This window comes from Mandrillus leucophaeus, unplaced genomic scaffold, assembly GCF_000951045.1.
Source record: "Mandrillus leucophaeus isolate KB7577 unplaced genomic scaffold, Mleu.le_1.0 Scaffold673, whole genome shotgun sequence".
Classification (NCBI taxonomy): Eukaryota; Metazoa; Chordata; class Mammalia; order Primates; family Cercopithecidae; genus Mandrillus; species Mandrillus leucophaeus.
The window spans coordinates 1063228-1081262 of record NW_012107286.1 but is presented as its reverse complement, the minus strand read 5'-3'; the positions used below and the strand labels follow the sequence as shown (position 1 = coordinate 1081262).

The window sequence follows — 18035 nt, the reverse complement described above, 5'->3', positions numbered from 1 at the left end:
TTGAAATTTAATTCTTGTTGTAGGAGTATAAAGAAGTAGGACCCTTAAGAGGTGGTTAGGCCATAGGGCTCTACTCTCATGGGTGGAAGTGGTGCCTTATAAAAGGGCAAGTTCCACCCCATCTTGCCTTCTTGCCTTCCACCATGTGAGGATGCAGCACAGACGCTTGCACCAGATACTAGCACCTTGGTCTTGAACTTCCCAGCCTCCAGAACTGACAGACAATAAATTTCTCTTTGTAATAAGTTACCCAGTCTCAATATTCTGTTAGAGCAGCATAAAATGAGCTTGGGCACCTATTCTGAGTAGTGGGCAACTTATTCAGTCAGAATTTTTAGAGATAGACCCAAACACTGGGGTCAAGTTTCTTGGCTTGTGTGTTTTTGTTTGTTTGTTTCTTTGCAACCTTTGCCTTCTCAGTTCAAGTGATCCTGGTGCCTCAGCCTCCCGAGTAGCTGGGATTACAGGCATGCGCCACAACACCTGGCTAATTTTTTCTATTTTCAGTAGAGACAGGGTTTTACCATGTTGGCCAGGCTGGTCTCGAACTTCTGGCCTCAAGTGATCCTCCCGCATCAGCCTCCCAAAGTGCGGGGATTACAGGCATGAGCTGCTGCACCCGGCTCTTTGTTTGCTTTTTGAGACAAGGTGCCGCTCAGTCACCCAGGCTGGAGTGACAGTGGTATGTTCTCTGCTCACTGCAATCTCCACCCACTGGGGTCAAGCAATCCTCCCACCTCAGCCTCCTAGTAGCTGGGAAAGTTCCTTGGTTTATCGCGTCATTCATAAAATTCCTTACTTACATTCTGTGAGCTCTAACAGTTGTGGATTAAGAAGAGAAACACAAGTCTGTTCTTGCGGATGCATTGAAAGTACGAAGTAAACACACAAATACAGAAATCTGGAACATGCTTGACTTTGTCTCTCCACAACAGGCAGAATCCCAGTCTAATCTTTTGCTTCTGTGCAAAATTAGTATATAGGAAATGCTTTCTTTTAAGAAGGCTTAAATTTTGATTAATAAGTTCCCTCTAAGATCTTTAAAGAGATTGATTATAATGATTAAAAAGTGTTTATAAGTCATATTATCTCATATGTTTATATATATATAAACATACATGTATGTTTATAAATCATATTACTATATTTTCCCAAATATGCTTTGCTTCACAAGAATCTTCGTTGAGTGGAAGGTACTGTAAGTTTCATTCGGTTTTTCTATTTCTGTACAGAGGTGCCAAATTCCTGTGCAGCATTTAATTCCCTTACTTTCCTCTTAACCATCCGTTACAAACTGGTGCCCAGGTGAGGTCGTTCCCATGACTGAGAATGTGGGCTCATCAGCTGTCAACTGTCAGTCTAGAGAGACCAGCACTGAAGGAGGAAGCTGTCCTCAGCTATCGTGCTGAGCAAGGTCTCAACCTTTCTGACAAAGGTTTGAAGTTTTGCTTTCTCGGCCTCTGCTTTTTGAGCTACACAATTCATGAACAGACAGCCGGCTTCCCCCTGCACTTCTGGGCTGGAACCACTGAGGGATGCTGCTGTACTGAGTTCCACCCTGGAGATACAAAACTGAAAGCTGGGAGAAATCAATGGTGATGAAATCACTCCCCTCTGTGTGTCTTTCCATTTCAGGTGACTGTTTTTCAGTGAAAACTCCAGACACTGACAACCATCATCTACAACCTGCCTCTTTCAGAGCCAGGTCAGAGGCCAGGGCAGGTGGGAGAAATGCTTTTTATTCTGCGGAGCTGTCTGTGCTGTGGAAAGAGATGCCAGAAATAGACCTGGGAAAAATAGGAGAATGGGGACGTAGCAGATGCTTGGAGCCGTTTCTCTTGATAAATATATCTGTCCACTTCCCACTCTTGTCCGTGTCGCGGAAGGCCATTAGCACTTTATTTCTGTCTCTGCGGAGGCTCCGGGCCTGGCCCACCTTACCTCCCCTCCTGGAAGATGATCTCAAGAGGGCAGGACTCCTGGGATGAAGGTCTGACATCATGAGTTATTTTTATCCCAGTGGATTGCAATATCATAACAGCACATATCTTGTGGCCCCAGTGCTGACAAAGAAGAGACATTATCTCAAAGGTAAACTCCTTGATCTCAAAATGCCTCCCAAGGTATGCTATTTAAAGCCATTGCAAAATGAGTAACAAAAATAGACACATCTTGAGTGTGGCCTGGAGAACAATGTTTTCCAGTTTCCAAGTCACCACAAGAAGGCCTTAGGAAAAGACAGTCATATGTCTAGATGAGGTAGGCAGCCACTTGGCTAGATTAGAACTGAGGGCCAAGAAAGGTATCCTATCACTCCAGATCTATGCAAAGCTATCCTCTCTGCTTTCCTTACTCTAAAAAACTCTCTTACTGTGGATTCTTTTGGGTTCCATTTTGCTCTAAGAGGGGAAGCTAAGTAATGCATGAAGCTGCAGCAACACCTAAGCATGATCCCTAACTGGAGAGCTGTGGATTTGAATGCAGTAAAAGGAAGAGAGTTAAAGGACAATGCAAACTATAGGCCAGCAAGAGGCCACTCAACAACTGGCAGTATTTGGAGAAGGTTGACGTAAGACCAGAAAATACCTGGAGCACCAAGTGGACACAAAAGACAAACTTCAGGCAACAGAGCTTCATGAAGCTGAACCTTGTGGAATTCTCGGTTTGGTTGGCCAGAACTGGTCAAAAACCAGCTCTGGAGTCAAGCAATCCTGAAGATAAGTTGGACCTGGCAGTAGTGGTGAGTGGCCGTCCTGCAATCCAGGACTGCCAGCTCTGGAACTCTTAGAATATAGTGCCTGTGTTTATCACCCCTCTCAGGCATCTGGGTGTCATCTCACATCCTTTAAACTCAGTGGGTTTTGGTGTCAATTATTCTTAGCCTCTTTTCTCTTTAACACACCTAACAGATGACACTTCCATGCAAGACACCTTCATCAGTAATGTGGCCACAGTGTTGGCAGTTACACAACTAAAAGAGGTGAGATGTCCTGAGTTGCTCTAATTCCATCTTTCTTGTCCTGAGTTGCCCCAATTCCATCTTTCTTGTCAGATTACTCTGTGGTGTGGAGAGAGAAAGCATTTAAGAACAGCTGGTGTAGAAGATCAGGAATATGAAACAGTCTTTAGGAGCAAGGTTTTACTGGGAAAATTTATCAGCCTCTCTACCACAGGTCAATAAAAACTGACGTTAAAATCTAATTGGGTTGGGCTTAATCTGAAAGTCTCTGTGAGACAGAATCATGGGTCTTGTCGTTTGCATGGAGATTCGCTCAAATAGATGATGGTACAAAAGAAACACCCCAGGCCAGGCGCGGTGGTTCGTGCCTGTAATCCCAGCACTTTGGAAGGCCGAGGCAGGCAGATGGTTTGGGCCCAGGAGTTCAAGACCAGCTTGGACAACATAAGGAGACCTCAACTCTACTGAAAATTAAAAAAAAAAAAAAAAAAAATTAGCTGGGCATGGTAGCGTGGTCCCAGCTACTTGGGAATCCCAGCCACGTGGGAACTTGAGCCCAAGAGGTTGAGGCTGCAGTGAGCCCTGCTCACTGCCCTCCAGCCTGGGTGACAGGGTGAGACTCTCTCTCTCAAACAAAAATCAAACAAAAGAAACACTCCAAAAAAAAAAAAAAAAAAGAGCCAACTCTGGTTTATGACTCTGTACCCTTAGGTTGAATGCCAAGTTCATGGGAATCATCCGAGAAGCCGGGACAAGAGCTGCTGTTGACGGGAGGCTGTGAATTGTGCTTTTAGTGACTCGCTAAGCATAGAACACTGACACTCAGGGCACACTGGGTGCTGCAATTTCCAGAAGGGAAAGGAAATAAAAAGTGTTCACCTTCTATGTCTCAATTTTATCTCTTATTAACAGGAACAGCTGGATAGAGTACACAGATATGCTGCTGTGTGAGTCCCTGTGGAAGGGTACCTCCTGGGGATTGCAGGCAGGAAAAGTCCCTCAAGCACAGAAGGCTTGGAGGGGACTGATCCGACAGAGTCAAAGGCACTTACGCTGTTTCATGTTCAAACATTAGAGAATTTTTATAAAATCATATAGCAGAATTTAAGAATTTCTTAGAAAATAGATGGGACAGACACCAAACACCAAAATACGATCACATTTAGTATGACTTTTTCATGCTTATTTCTCTCCTCTTTTCACTTACCAGTGAATAGCCACGTAATTATCCTACTAAACCAATCCATAAGCCTTCTTGACATTCAGCCCAGGGTTTTTAGCTCTAGGAAGGCTTCATTTCAATTCTGACAAAGTGGTCATTCCTCTTGGTGTTTTCAGTGCTATTCAAATATCCAGTATTGAAAACACAGATTGATATCCTGCCAGTCTCTCATTTGATTACCCCAAGGTGAACAGATTTATGAGCTGTGACTTTAAGATAATGAGGAGGCTTTTTATAAACTCTCTCTTAGAGTAATGCCAACAGGGGCACCAACTATATTTCAAATAATAGCCTCATCTTGAGAATAAATGTACAGGCTCCCACAGAGTCTATCTTGAAGGAAAAATTCATTTGTTTGGTTAAGTAGTTGTGGTCTGTATACTCATATGTCAATTTTATTTCTCTAAATTTATAAATTTCCGGACCTTGATGAGCATAGATATCTTTGGGGAAATGAACACTACATATAGGATTTGAAAGACTTTATAAGTTAGAGTTCAACTTCTCTTTGAAGAAAGTCTCTCACGTAATTAAATGCAGTACATGAGAATTTTAGCCCTCCACACTAACTACAGTAGCTAAAACTGGAGTGTTAGAGATAATACTTTTATGAGACTGTTAAATGCAGGTACAACATTCAGAGTTTAGGAGCTGTCTTTGGAGCCGGGCACCCCTAGATTGGAGTAGAGCCATTCACCAGCACTGGCAGGACCAACTGGAGTTTAGGATTGCTTGGCTCCAGAGTTGACGATTTTTACCATTTCCAGCTTCCAAAAATGGCATTTCATATGATTCAACTTAATTTTAAGCTTCACTGCCTTAAGCTTGTGCCTGTAATTATAACCATGAACCAATATTTAATTTTCGTAGGCAGGTGGTTACTGTAGTTAGTGTAGTACTACAGAACAGAAGACATATCCATGATTTAAAAGTTCAGGAGTACACGGCATGTTTTTGAGTCATTAGTAAATGTCATAAAGTACAAATATCAAAGCTCAGGTCCAAAGTAACCTACATGTTCTGTAAAGGTCTGAACAATGTGGATACATGATAATTTCCCTACCATAAAAAACTGAAGAGTTATTCGCTCTGACCCCTCCCCCACACAGTGTTAAACTGGAGGCTGATGTTCATTTGACAATGAGTGTGAAAGTGAAATGATGACTCCCAGATATAATCACAGAGAGTTACACACAATACGGTAAATGCCTTTCAAAACCATTTGGTCTGCAGAAATTCTATTTGGCTTACAGTGAGACATCAATCCCATCAATTTTTATCTGTTGTCTATTTAAGTCTTCTTTACCCCACAAATTTTCTTTTGTTGAGTCATCTCCCAAGGCTGAGTGGAAATCAACTACCGCCCAGGGAAATTATGCTCAGATATCTCATGAATTTGCTTTATTATGCAAGCATCTTAAGGACAAACAGAAAGGAGAAGTCAGTTGCAACTGGGCTCAGATTGAGTAATTGGTTTTAATTTTATTTTATGCTCCAAGGAAAAAACTTCATTTAAAAAACATGAGATCTTTTAGATTGTGTAGTACACTTTAATTTACTTCTAGTGAGATGATCATTTTTTCTCAAATTAAAAAGACAATGTTTTACTTTTGTTATTGATCTCCGTACACACGAATTGACTAGTTAACAAAGAGAATTTTGAGTCTCAAAATTTACTCTAATGCTTTCCAAACTTTTATTTATTTATTTGAGACAGGGTCTTGTGCAGTGACATGATCATAGCTGTCTGCAGCCTTGAACTCCTGGGCTCAAGCTATTCTCCCACCTAAGCCTCCCAAGTAGCTAAGACCAAAGGCATGCACCACCATTCCTGGCCAGGTTTTTATTTTTATTTTTAATAGAGGTGGGGTCTCTCTATGTTGCCCAGGCTGGTCTTGAACTCCTGGGCTCAAGCAATTCTCCTGTCTCAGCCTCCCAAAGTGCTGGATTATAGGCGTGAACCACTGTGCCAGCCACTCTCCAAACTGTCTTAATGCACTAGAGAAATTCTTTAACAGATCACAGCATAATGTATACTTGGGAGGAAATAATTATCAGTGAAACCATTAACATGTCAAACAGTATTCTTGATAAATGCACTTTTGGGGGCCTCCTTTTTGTCAGATTGATTATATGAAGATTGCTTTTATTGAAGATGTGGTTGGCAGAGGGATCGTGCAAAAACCAAGACAAATGGTAATGTCATTTTCTTCTTAACTTTTGTTGAAATTGTTAGCATTGTCATGGATGTACACACTTCTGGCAAAAATCTTTTCAAGTCAATTGTTTCTTTTGTAATGATCTATAATTAGATAAATATAATCTATAAATTCATTTCATTCAGCATGAATGCAAATTGCAATGCGTCACCGTGCATTGAAAGATCACTGGTGCAGGGACGACCATCAGCTCCTATCTTGTGAGATTCCCTTTCCTACTTTATAGGAAATTCCTGGAGACTCCTATAAGATATCTAAATCATAGAATAATGAAGGCCCCAGCATCAGCTACTATTTTAAGTACTATTAAAATAAATTTTCTATTTTCTGATAAAGAGAGCTAATAGAAGTAGAATACCAACATTTTTTTCCTAAACTCAAATGAACGGTCCTATTAGATTACCAGCTCTCAAACGATGGTCCATGAACCACTGGCATCAGAATTATTAGCAATAATTATTTTAAATGTAGATTTCCAGGATCTACTCTGGATGCATTTTTTCAAGTCTTTTAATGAGCAATCCAATGAGTAATCGTCATTTAATGATAATACATATCAATCATATGTTGTTTGACAAACACTTTTCTAAAGCATTATATATATTAACTATCTTTTTTTCTTTTCTGGAGACAGGGTTGCCCAGGCTGGAGTGCAGTGGTGCCATCAGGGCTTACTGTAGCCTCAGACTCCAGGGCTCAAGTAATTCTCCGGCCCCACCCTTCTGAGTAGCTGGAACTACAGGCGCATGCCACCATACCTGGCTAATTTTTGTATTTTTATTGTTGTTATTGTAGAGATGGGGTTTCACCATGTTGCCCAGGCTGATCTTGAAGTCCTGGGCTCAAGTGATTTGCCTGCCTTGGCCTCCCAAAGTGCTGGGATTACAGGTGAAAGCCACCATGCCCAACCTTGTATTAACTAATTTAATGTTTAGATCAACACTATGAGATATATACTGTTATTATGCCAGTTTCACAAATGGAGAAATCGAGGCAGAGAGGTTAAGTAACTTGTCCAAGGCTACATGCTGAGAACTGGCTGTGAAGTTGATTTTAGTATCAACTTAACCAGGTCATGCAGTGCCCCGATTAAGCCTTATTTCTGTGTGTGTCTGTGGAGGTGCTCCAGATGAGATTAACATCAGCATCAGTGGACTCAGTAAAGCAGATGGCCCTGCCCAATGCAGGTGGCACCATCCAGTCCACTGAGGGCCTGAAGAGCACAAAAGGCAGAGGAAGGAAGAACTTGCCCCCCTTTTTGTCTGCCCCAGTATTTGAGCTGAGACATCTCATTCCACCTTTCCTGCCCTTAGTCTGGGCTTAGCACCAGTGGCCCCCTGGCGCTTTGAACTGGGACTTAATTACACCACTGACTCTCCTGGATCTACAGCTTGCAGACGGCGGATCATGGGCTTCTCGGACTCCATAATCATGCAAGCTGATTCCTCCTCATAAATCTCTTTCTCTATTAAACCTAATTGCAGTTTTTGCCATTGAAAGTAAAGGCAAAAATCCCAATTACTTTTGCACCAACCTAATATACACACATGCATGCACACAGAGATAAATAGATGTGTGGGTAAGGCCTATTGGTTCTGTTATTTTGGAAAACCCTGACTAATACACTGGCAGAACGGGTTCAAAACACCCTTAGATAAATGAGTTCTTTAGATTATTCTTATGTGCACATTAGGTTTAAAACCACTGATTTACAGTGTGTTCTGAACACTTAAAACTGATATATAGGCCAGGTGCAGTGGCTCACACCTGTAATCCTAGAACTTTGGGAGGCCAAGGCAGGTGGATCGCTTGAGTTCAAGAGTTTGAGACGAGCCTGGGCAACATGGAGAGACCCCATCACTACAAAAATATAAAAATTCACTCGGCAAGGTAGTGTGCACCTGTAATCCCAGCTACTCAGGAGGCTAAGGTGGAAGAATAGCTTAAACCCAGGAAGTGGAGGTTGTAGTGAGACGAGGTCGTGACACTGCTCCAGTCTGGGTGACAGAGCGAGATTCTCTCTCAAAAATAAATAAATAAAATAAAATAAAAATAAACAAAAATTGAAAATAAAATAAAATAGAATATATATAAAGAACATTCTTGATTTCTGTTTCTGGGTCAAATTATATGTAAGACCACAATAATGTATAATTATTAAACTGAATACAGATTAGTCCCTATGTTCCATGAAAGAGAAAACCAAATATGCCAAAAGTATATGCAGTGTTTGATATATTCATTTAGTTAATATATACACATAGTCAATAGGTATGACCATAATTGCAGTTTTGTTTTTTTTCCCATACAAGTTCTTTTAACAGAAAAGAGGTCACAGTGCTGTCTGAACGCACGTGCCATTTCTTAGCAAGAGTAATTGAGAACAAGTGCTTCTCGAGCAATGTCCCTGGATCACAGAAACAGAAGGAAGGAAGCAGTCCTGTTTTGGGATGTTCTGTGCAGGTGGGGTCTATTTTTAGTCTCTCCCGCTATATGTGTCAGGTGGGAGTGTACACGGCAGCAGAATCGCTTAGCAGTGCATAAAGGCAAAGTGCCCCATTAAAACCAGGGCAGCAATTAAAGCACAAAATTGTTGTCCCAAGGCTCCCAACTCAGCCAGGCTCTCTGTTTGGGTCTCACCTGAAGGTATGTCAGGGCTGGGTGCATGGGTGAGATACATTCACTGATGTAGCTGCTGCCATGTAACCAAATATCTCGGTCAGTAGCTCTAAAGTGCCACGGCATTACCACAAAAGCATGTTAAGAATACAAACCCTTAGGACTCACTTTCAGAAATTCTGATCAATGGAATCAGCATGTTAGCAAGGATTCCAGGGGATCCCAACGCAGGTGGACTGATCACTAAACATTGCAAAACACTGGTAGAGAAAAGGGTCGTTTATCACTAGGATGGATACAATTTGAACAGAAGATATAATATTTATTTTACTTTTTTTACTTTTATTTTTGAGACAGAGTCTCACTCTGTCACCCAGGCTGGAGTGCAGGGGCATGATTTCAGTTCACTGCAAACTCCGCCTTCTGGGTTCAAGCGATTCTCCTGTCTCAGCCTTCCAAGTAGCTGGGATTACAGGTGCATACCACCACGCCTAGCTAATTTTTGTATTTTTAGTAGAGTTGGGGTGGGGTTTCACCATGTTGGCCAGCTGGTCTCGAACTCCTGACCTCAAGTGATCCTCCTGCTTCGGCCTTCCAAAGTGCTGGGATTACAGGTGCACACCACTATGCCCGGCTAATTTTTGTATTTTTAGTAGAGACGTGGTTTCACCATGTTGGCCAGGCTGGTCTTGAACTTCTGACCTCAAGTGATCCGCCCACCTCAGCCTCCCAAAGTGCTGAGGTTACAGACGTGAGCCACTGTGCCTGGCCAGATACAGTTTTTAATCATGGAAAATATTAGTTACCTAGAACAGCACAGAGATGGAGTACAAAAATTGGAGGAAATAAATTACTGGGCGTGGTGGCAGTATAGTCCTAGGTACTTGGGAGGATGAGGTGGGAGGATCCCTTGAGATCAGGAAGTTGAGGCTACAGTGAGCTCTGACTGCACCACTGCACTCCAGCCTGGGCAACAGAGCAAGACTCTGTCTCTGGAAAAAAAAAAAAATTGAAGGAGAGAGAATAAAACAAAGACTGAGGAAAACAGTAACTTCAGGGAGAGGAATAAGGTTCTTATTTTCTGCCTCTTCAGTTGGAATCACAGGAGTGAATGAGGACAGACATTTGATACTACCCCTGGTAGTGTGATGCCTTTTGATGGCTAAAGCAAGTGGCCAGGCTGTTTCAGTGTCCTCGAGGGTACCACTTTAGGGCCATGTCTTGATCACCATGCAGGGAGGGTCACATGGAGGTCGCACTTGGAAACAGTGGGAACAACCAGGGATCTTGGGAGGCTGACTTTGTAGTACTAAGAGGGTGGGGTGCCCTTGGTTCTTGCATGAGGATGTGATCTGCCTGTGAATAATTCCATTAACTGGCAGAAAAGGGGAACCTGCTACTCAGGGATAAGAAAGAACGTATCCTTGGTCCTGGTCCTCTCTATAAGGAGTGTTGTTTGGATGGAGAACATTATTTATGCGTTCAGAGTAGGAAGAGGAACTTACAGTTAGGCCATTAGAGGCCTTCTCACTTTCAGATGTCAGGGGAACACATCAAATTTGTTTCAGGCCTTTCACCAGAGACCAGCTGCCTATTTGTTTATGTTCTAAGAGCAAGGCTTGGGAGAGAGATAGGATGCTGGTCCTTTCTGTCGAAAGTCCTAGTTAGGTGCCTCCATTTTTACGAAAAGTCCTGTTATCAGATGTCATCACCTTTAAAGGCTATACTTTCACATATTTCTCACCCACACCTACGTTCCCCAGGAAAGTAATCTTGGCCTGTCAGCAGCTCAGATTTTCATCAAAAGTCTCCAAAGAAAGATCTGACATTTATGTAAAATTGAAAAATATGTTTCAGCCAGAAATACTAGAATTTATCCCTGGATAAAACTGGAGCTAAGAGACTTGCAGAGCGAAACGACATTGTTTTAACACCCTACACATTTGTAGTTTGGCGACAGGTCTCAGCTGAGTTTTAGGGACACTAGAATAAAAAGCTCTACACACTTTGTTGCTGCGCTTATGGAAATAAGTGGTTAAGAATGCCATCTACCGTGTCACTCAGTGCTCTCTCTATTTTAAGTTTCATGTAAGAAATCTATTTCAAGCTTAAGTGTAAGGAAAAGCTGTTCCTTTTGTTGATAAACTGGCATAACTTTTCTACAGATGTGCTAAGACATCTGGAGATCTGTTCCAATCTTTGTTTCTTTTTATTTATATATTGATTATTGATTATTTATTTATTTATGTTTTTGGAGACAGGGTCTTGCTCTGTCACCCAGACTGGAGTACAGTGTTGTGAGCATAGCTCACTGCAGCCTTCAACTCCTGGGCTCAAGCTATCCTCCTACCTCAACCTCCTTAGTAGCTGGGACTACAGGCATGAGCCACCACACTCGGCTAATTTTTTATTTATTTTTTTGTAGAGACAGAGTCTTGCTTTGTTACCTAGGATGTCTTGAACCTCTGGGCTAAAGTTATCCTCCCACTTCAGCCTCCCAAGGTGTGGAAATTATTGGCATGAGCTGTTCCTTGTCTCAATCATCAACCTGACCCTATCTTTCTCTTTGTTGATAGTTTCTCTAACTCTGACTTGTTTTTTCTTTTTATATATGTAGCTATGAATATTGTGTAATATTGCCTCAAATCTTTTGTGAAATTAGGTAGGTAGATAGGTAGATAGATGGAGATAGTACTTTTTTTTTAATTAAGGAAAATGGATTACTTCCCCTTAGCATTTGTTCCTTTTATTTTTTCCTGCAAGCTGTACATATTTAGACACGTATAATGCTATACTGTTCTTCATTGCAGTATTTCTCTGCCTGTTGACTTTATTTACATGCATTTATTTCACTGTTGAGTGAAATAAACGACTGCTGCATTGTTTTAATCTTGGGTTTAGCGATGACCATGAGCAAGAGCTCCCATTCTTAGGTAAAAAATGTGAAAATATTTCACAAATGAGAAGGCACTGTGCACATTTTTTTTTTTTTCCCACCAGCGGCATTTGCAGCAGTGCTCACCATGATTGAACTCAAATTTCAAGCCTGGTGATACGAGCAATAGCAGAGCTGTTCCCTGTCTGTGCGTAATGTTTCATGACCTTGGCGTACATCTTCCTGAGACTCAACTTTGAACTGAAGTTTCTCTGGGCAGGATGCCCTCCAAATGGTGGCTTTCATAGTGCACTAACTGCCCCTTTTCCTTAGAGTTTATCTGTTGGTAATGTCACAAAGGATACATACTAAGTTTGGGAAGTGTCAAGAGAGAGACATATTAATTTTAAGATTTTTAAAATCCTCTCCACTAACTCCTGCATGACAGCTCTCAAACAGAACGTATTCGCTTGGGTATTCATCCCAACACACGCCCCATCTGTTGTCATGTCTCTAGGGCTGGATTAGATATATTACATGATTAAATAAACAAATGAATCGCTTTAGAGTCGGAGTTCCACGTTAAACCCTCTTTATTTTATTTTATTTTATTCTTTTTTGGATTTTAACTGGATGACAGCTTCAGTTTGTTGCCTTTTTTATGCTGTTTTCCTTTTTGCTGCTACTAGGAGATTTAAACTAATTGAGGTTTATACCAACACAGTTTACAACACTCTAATAAGTCAAATGTTTACAAGCCAAATGAAGTTTTAAAACTTGGTAGCTTAGAAATAGGTATTTAAAAACAGCAAGTAGATCCATAACGGAGACGAAGGAGGCAAAATACCCCAAAGATCAGATAATGTTCACTACATATAGTTTTTATGAGGATTAAATATGATAAATAGTACAAAGCACATAGAATACTTTTTGGTACATAATATGAAGGTGAAATAAATTATAGCATAGTAGGCTGTCTTAGCTGAGCACAAACTGATATTCAGTTTGTTATTTGTGAAACAAGCGGATTTCGAGTGTAGGTACCATTTTTGAGTTCTACTGGAAATGTCTATGGTGAAATATCTACTAAATTAATTGCACATTAAAGTAAAGCTAAAGGCTACAACTTGGAAATCAGTGACAATGCCAGATAGTCAATGGACAGCAAGGATGTCTGAAGTGGACCATAGTGTAGAAGAATGCTTAAGAACATAAGCCTGCGAGGGAAATCAGCAGCTCTGAGCTTGGAGAAAATTTTTTAAAGCATGGACCTTTCTCCAAGGAGGAAGAAGTCTAATAAGAGAAGAAAGATGATGGACAAACAAAAACTTGGATGCAATAAAGAATAAATATAAGCGGTTCCACACTGGAAGGTGGGGAGGTAATTAATGGGTAAGTTTGGTTAGGGGAATTTCAAAATCATGGACCTTTCATGGAATTCTTTCTTGCTTTCAACTGTTTTGACCCATGAGTATAAGAAAAAGAGAATAGCCTTCTGAGTATGTTGATTTAGACCTTGTATATCTTAACATGCTACCTGGCACAGCTGAGCTCCAAATGTATTTGTCTTAGTCAAAAAATACAGCTTTCACTGTGGTGTCTTCTGGGCAACTGTGTTCTGTTTTGATCTTTCCTTGACCCACATTTATAGTCATTGAATTTTAGAGTCATTGAATTCAACCTGAAGGTAAGCTTGTCTGATATCCCCATTTGGTTAACAGCAAAATTTTTGGATAAAGTAGATTTGGATGAAAACCACTGGTTCATTGCTCAGAAACCTTAGACAAGTTAATTAAATTCTTTTAGCCTTGACTGCCCAACTAAATAAAAAATAAACTAAATAAAAACATTACTAGTGCAGTCATTCTCATAAATGGACATTATTACTATTCTCTTTAGGACTCTATTCTCTTTAGGACCCAGGCAGACTAAGTGATTTTTTCAAGCCCACATACCTAGTTGTGGAATTCAGAGTCATATCAAGATTCTCAGACAGGAGCTATTACCACTACATAATATTAGTCTTTGGATCCCCAAAAAGATTCTTTCATTTCTCAAAAAAGAAAAAAGGAAAAAGGAATCTCTCTTCTGACTTTCATGCTATCTGAATTTTTTTTTCTAAGCTCAGTTAATGATGATTATTCTTGGACGTGTACTTCGAGAAAATGTACTTCAGAAGAAAAGCTACACTTTTGTGGCAGAACAGAATAAAAGGTGTACTTGTACCTTGTAGGTGTACATTGTGAACTACTCAATATTCCAAAGAAAGGAGATCAGTGAGAGAACGAGAGAGCAAGATGAGTGTGTGTGTGTGTGTGTGTGTGTGTATTTCCTCAATTTTTTGGACTCCAACTCTATGCTCAGACACTGTACTAGGTATTTACAAATGTTATCTCATTTAATCTTTGCCATACTCTGAAAGATAGATACTGTATGGTTACAAAAACCTGAGGCTCAGAGAAGTTAAGTAATTCACCAAAGCCACAAAGCTTGAAAATGACAAAACCAAGATTTAAATCTGGTCTGTCTATGCCCCAAACTTACAGTAATAATGAATGAATTACATTGCATGCCTCTATTGCCTACCTGAAATGAGTACTAAATGGAAATTGTACTTGAGAAAGTCTCATTAATAGACCTATTGAACATGCAACTTTACATAAAGGAATAATGAAAATCACCAAGCAAGAATCAGATTTACTGACTCTTTATTTGTATACATAATAACTTATTTAAACAAAGACAAATAACAATAACTTTTTTTTTTTTTGAGACAGTCTTGCTCAGTTGCCCAGGCTGGAGTGCAGTGACACAATCTCAGCTCACTGCAAGCTCCACCTCCTGGGTTCATGCCATTCTTCTGCCTCAGCCTCCCAAGTAGCTGGGACTATAGGCACCTGCCACCACGCCCAGATAATTTTTTTTGTATTGTTAGTAGAGACCGGGTTTCACATGTTAGCCAGGATGGTCTCGATCTCCTGACCTCGTGATCCACCCACCTCGGCCTCCCAAAGTGTTGGGATTACAGGCGTGAGCCACCGTGCCCAGCCAATAACTTATTTATTTTTATTTAAATAACGTGTCTATTTGGACAAAAAGTTTATTAAATGGATCCTTCCCCTTTAAGCATCCCCTCTTACTTGTCTGATTAGCAGAGCTGACTGCTGTGCTAGATCTGAACACAAAGTTGAGTTCTGGGAAGGGAGGGTTAAATGAGGAGAACGCTAGCTATCCTCCAAAATTCATCTCCCCTTCTTATATGTTAACGCAGCAATATCATGGCTATCCAGTTTGATTATATGTTCTAGTCTACTTTGTAGTAGGGATGACCACGTGACTACATTTTCACTAACAAAGGGTGAGCTTGGGACTTAATCCATGTGGATGTTCTCTTCTCCAGTTTATTTTACCCCTTACAACTGGCTGTTCTGGAAGAGAAAGAAAAAGTGGCAGAACAACAAATATATGAAAAAAGGCTCAACTTCAGTGATTAGAGAAATGCAAATCAAAATCACAATGAGATACCATCTCATACCAGTCAGAATGGCAATTATTAAAAAGTCAAGAAACAACAGCTGCTGACAAGGTTGCAGAGAAATAGGAATGTTTTTATACTGCTGGTGGGAGCATAAATTAGTTCAATCATTGTGGAAGACAGTGTGGCCATTCCCCAAAGATTTAGGACCAGAAATACCATTTGACCCGGCAATCCCATTACTGGGTATATACACAAAAGAAATCATTCTATTATAAAGATACATGCACGGGTATGTTCATTGCAGCACTATTCACAATAGCAAAGACATGGAATCAACCCAAATGCCCATCAATGATAGTCTGGATAAAGCAAATGTGGTACATGTATACCATGGAATTCTATGCAGTCATAAAAAAAGAATGAAATCATGTGCTTTGCAGGGACATGGATGGAGCTGGAAGCCATTTTCCTCAGCAAACTAACACAAGAACAGAAAACCAAACACTGCATGTTCTCACTTCTATGTGGGAAGTGAACAATGAGAACACATGGACACAGGGAGGGGAACAACAAACAGTGGGGCCTGTTAGGGATGAGGGGGGAAGGAGAGCATTAGGAAAAATAGCAAATGCATGCCGGGCTTAATACCTAGGTGATAGGTTGATAGGAGCAGCAAACTACCATGGTACATGTTTACCTATGTAACAAACCTGCACATCCTGCATTTGTACCCCGGAACTTAAAATAATAAAAAAAGAGAAAAAGCAACTACATAACTACTACTAAGAAAAGTGGCAGCAATCCAACTTTGACCATGTAGGGGTTGTATCTAAGGGGTTATGACATGATGGCTTGAGAGGAGGGTTGGAAAGAGCTGCTCTGCTTACCATGCACTGCTAACCTTCAAACTGATAGCTGACAGAGAAATTTCCATATACTCCAAGGTGCTGTGTTTTATGGTCTCTCTCTTTTTCTTTCTTTCTTTCTTTATTTTTCTTTTTTGGCAACTGTTTAGCTTTATCATAACTAAAACAGGGATAAAACAGTTGGGTAAGACTCCCTGGAGAAAGAGACTTGAGTTGGACCTTGAAATATTTATTGAAGATTAATCCAATGGAAAGCAAAAAGGCAAAGACAGAGAAGAAAAACTCTTCTTTATATGTGGTGTAGGAATTAGACATTCCCCTGTCCATTATAAAGTAGAACAATAAAATCTGTCCTTGGCAGGAGACTCACTTTATGACAAAATAAAATTGCTTAACAAAGTAAAAAAAGATACTCTAAATGCAAATATATAATAGAAGTATGTATTTTTAACTCCTATTAAAGTGTCTAGACCTGGTTCCCTGTACATTATGGGGAATTTTTAGTGGAAGTAATGGAGTTCTATTTGGGATTATATAAAATTGTAGGATAAAACCTACTTTAGTTCTATTGTACAGTTGAAAAAAAGCACAAGCAATTACTATTTGACTATATTTTCCACATCCTTAATTATGTTACGCTTTACATTTTATCTTTTTGAAAACAAATGTTTTGCTAGAGCCACGATGGAGTAACTGGTACCAGATTTAATATCCTAGCATAAACAACTAAAAGCTGTTTTCAGACATTGGACCAAAAGCAGTATAAGATGGATATCTTTGAAAGAAGAGAAACGAGAAAATGAACCTGACCATTACCCTGGCTTTCTGCCTGGAGGCTTTTTCTGGGCAGTCATCCAGGCAGGAGAAACTTAAGGAGAACATGGTCTTTTCAAGTTGAGAAAATAGCGATCAGAGTCTGCAGGGGTTGAGGTGACTGGAATGCGCAGTGTGAAGAACCAGACAGGAAAAGGGTATGCAGAGAAAGGGTTCCATATATAGGTAGGGAGGTCACCTTAGTATTGTGGAGTACTCAGTGGCACATGCAAAGGGTAACATTCCATGAGACTGAGAAAAGAATGGGATGGGATGTGTATACTAAATCATTCCCACAGCTCACACAGGGTGGGAGGAGATGTTCATCTTTCAACCAGTCAGAATGAAGTGAACAACTGGAACATTCAGTAGAGTCCCTTGAGAAGAAATGGTTTAGCAGTAGAGTGAAATGATACCTAGGGTAAAGGCAACATTATATCTGCCCCAATATAGTTTTGAAACAAGCCTCAAAATAATTCAGCATATCCTCAAGTAATTTTAGTGCATTTGAGAAAAAGTCCAACACTCTTTAAAGACAACAAAATTTAGCACTCAACATCATACCAGTCACTAAGCTTAGCTTCCAATAAAAGTTTACTAGGCACATAAAGGAGCAATAAAATGTATTCATAATTTGCAGAAAATATGTCACTGATCCAGAAAAGACAATGATGATATTAACAGATGAGGATCTTAAAATATTTATTGTAAATACATTAAAAGACTTAAAGGAAAATATAAATATCATGAGGTAATATATGGGAAATATAGTTTTAAAGAAACTAATAAAATTTATAGAGCTGAAAAACACAGTATTTCAAATGAAATTTTTACTGGATGCAATAAACAGCAGATTGAACACTAAAAAAAAAGCAGGCGAGGCGCTGTGGCTAACGCCTGTAATCCCAGCACTTTGAGAGGCCAAGGCAGGTGGATCACAAGGTCAGGTGATGGAGACCATCCCGGCCAATATGGTGAAACCCC

The 18035-nt window shown here is 40.2% G+C and overlaps 1 pseudogene; it reads left to right on the top strand.

Moving 5' to 3' along the window:
• Positions 1 to 2635: 2635 nt before the first annotated feature.
• LOC105555204 overlaps positions 2636 to 18035 on the top strand; it is a 31537-nt pseudogene continuing 16137 nt past the window's right edge.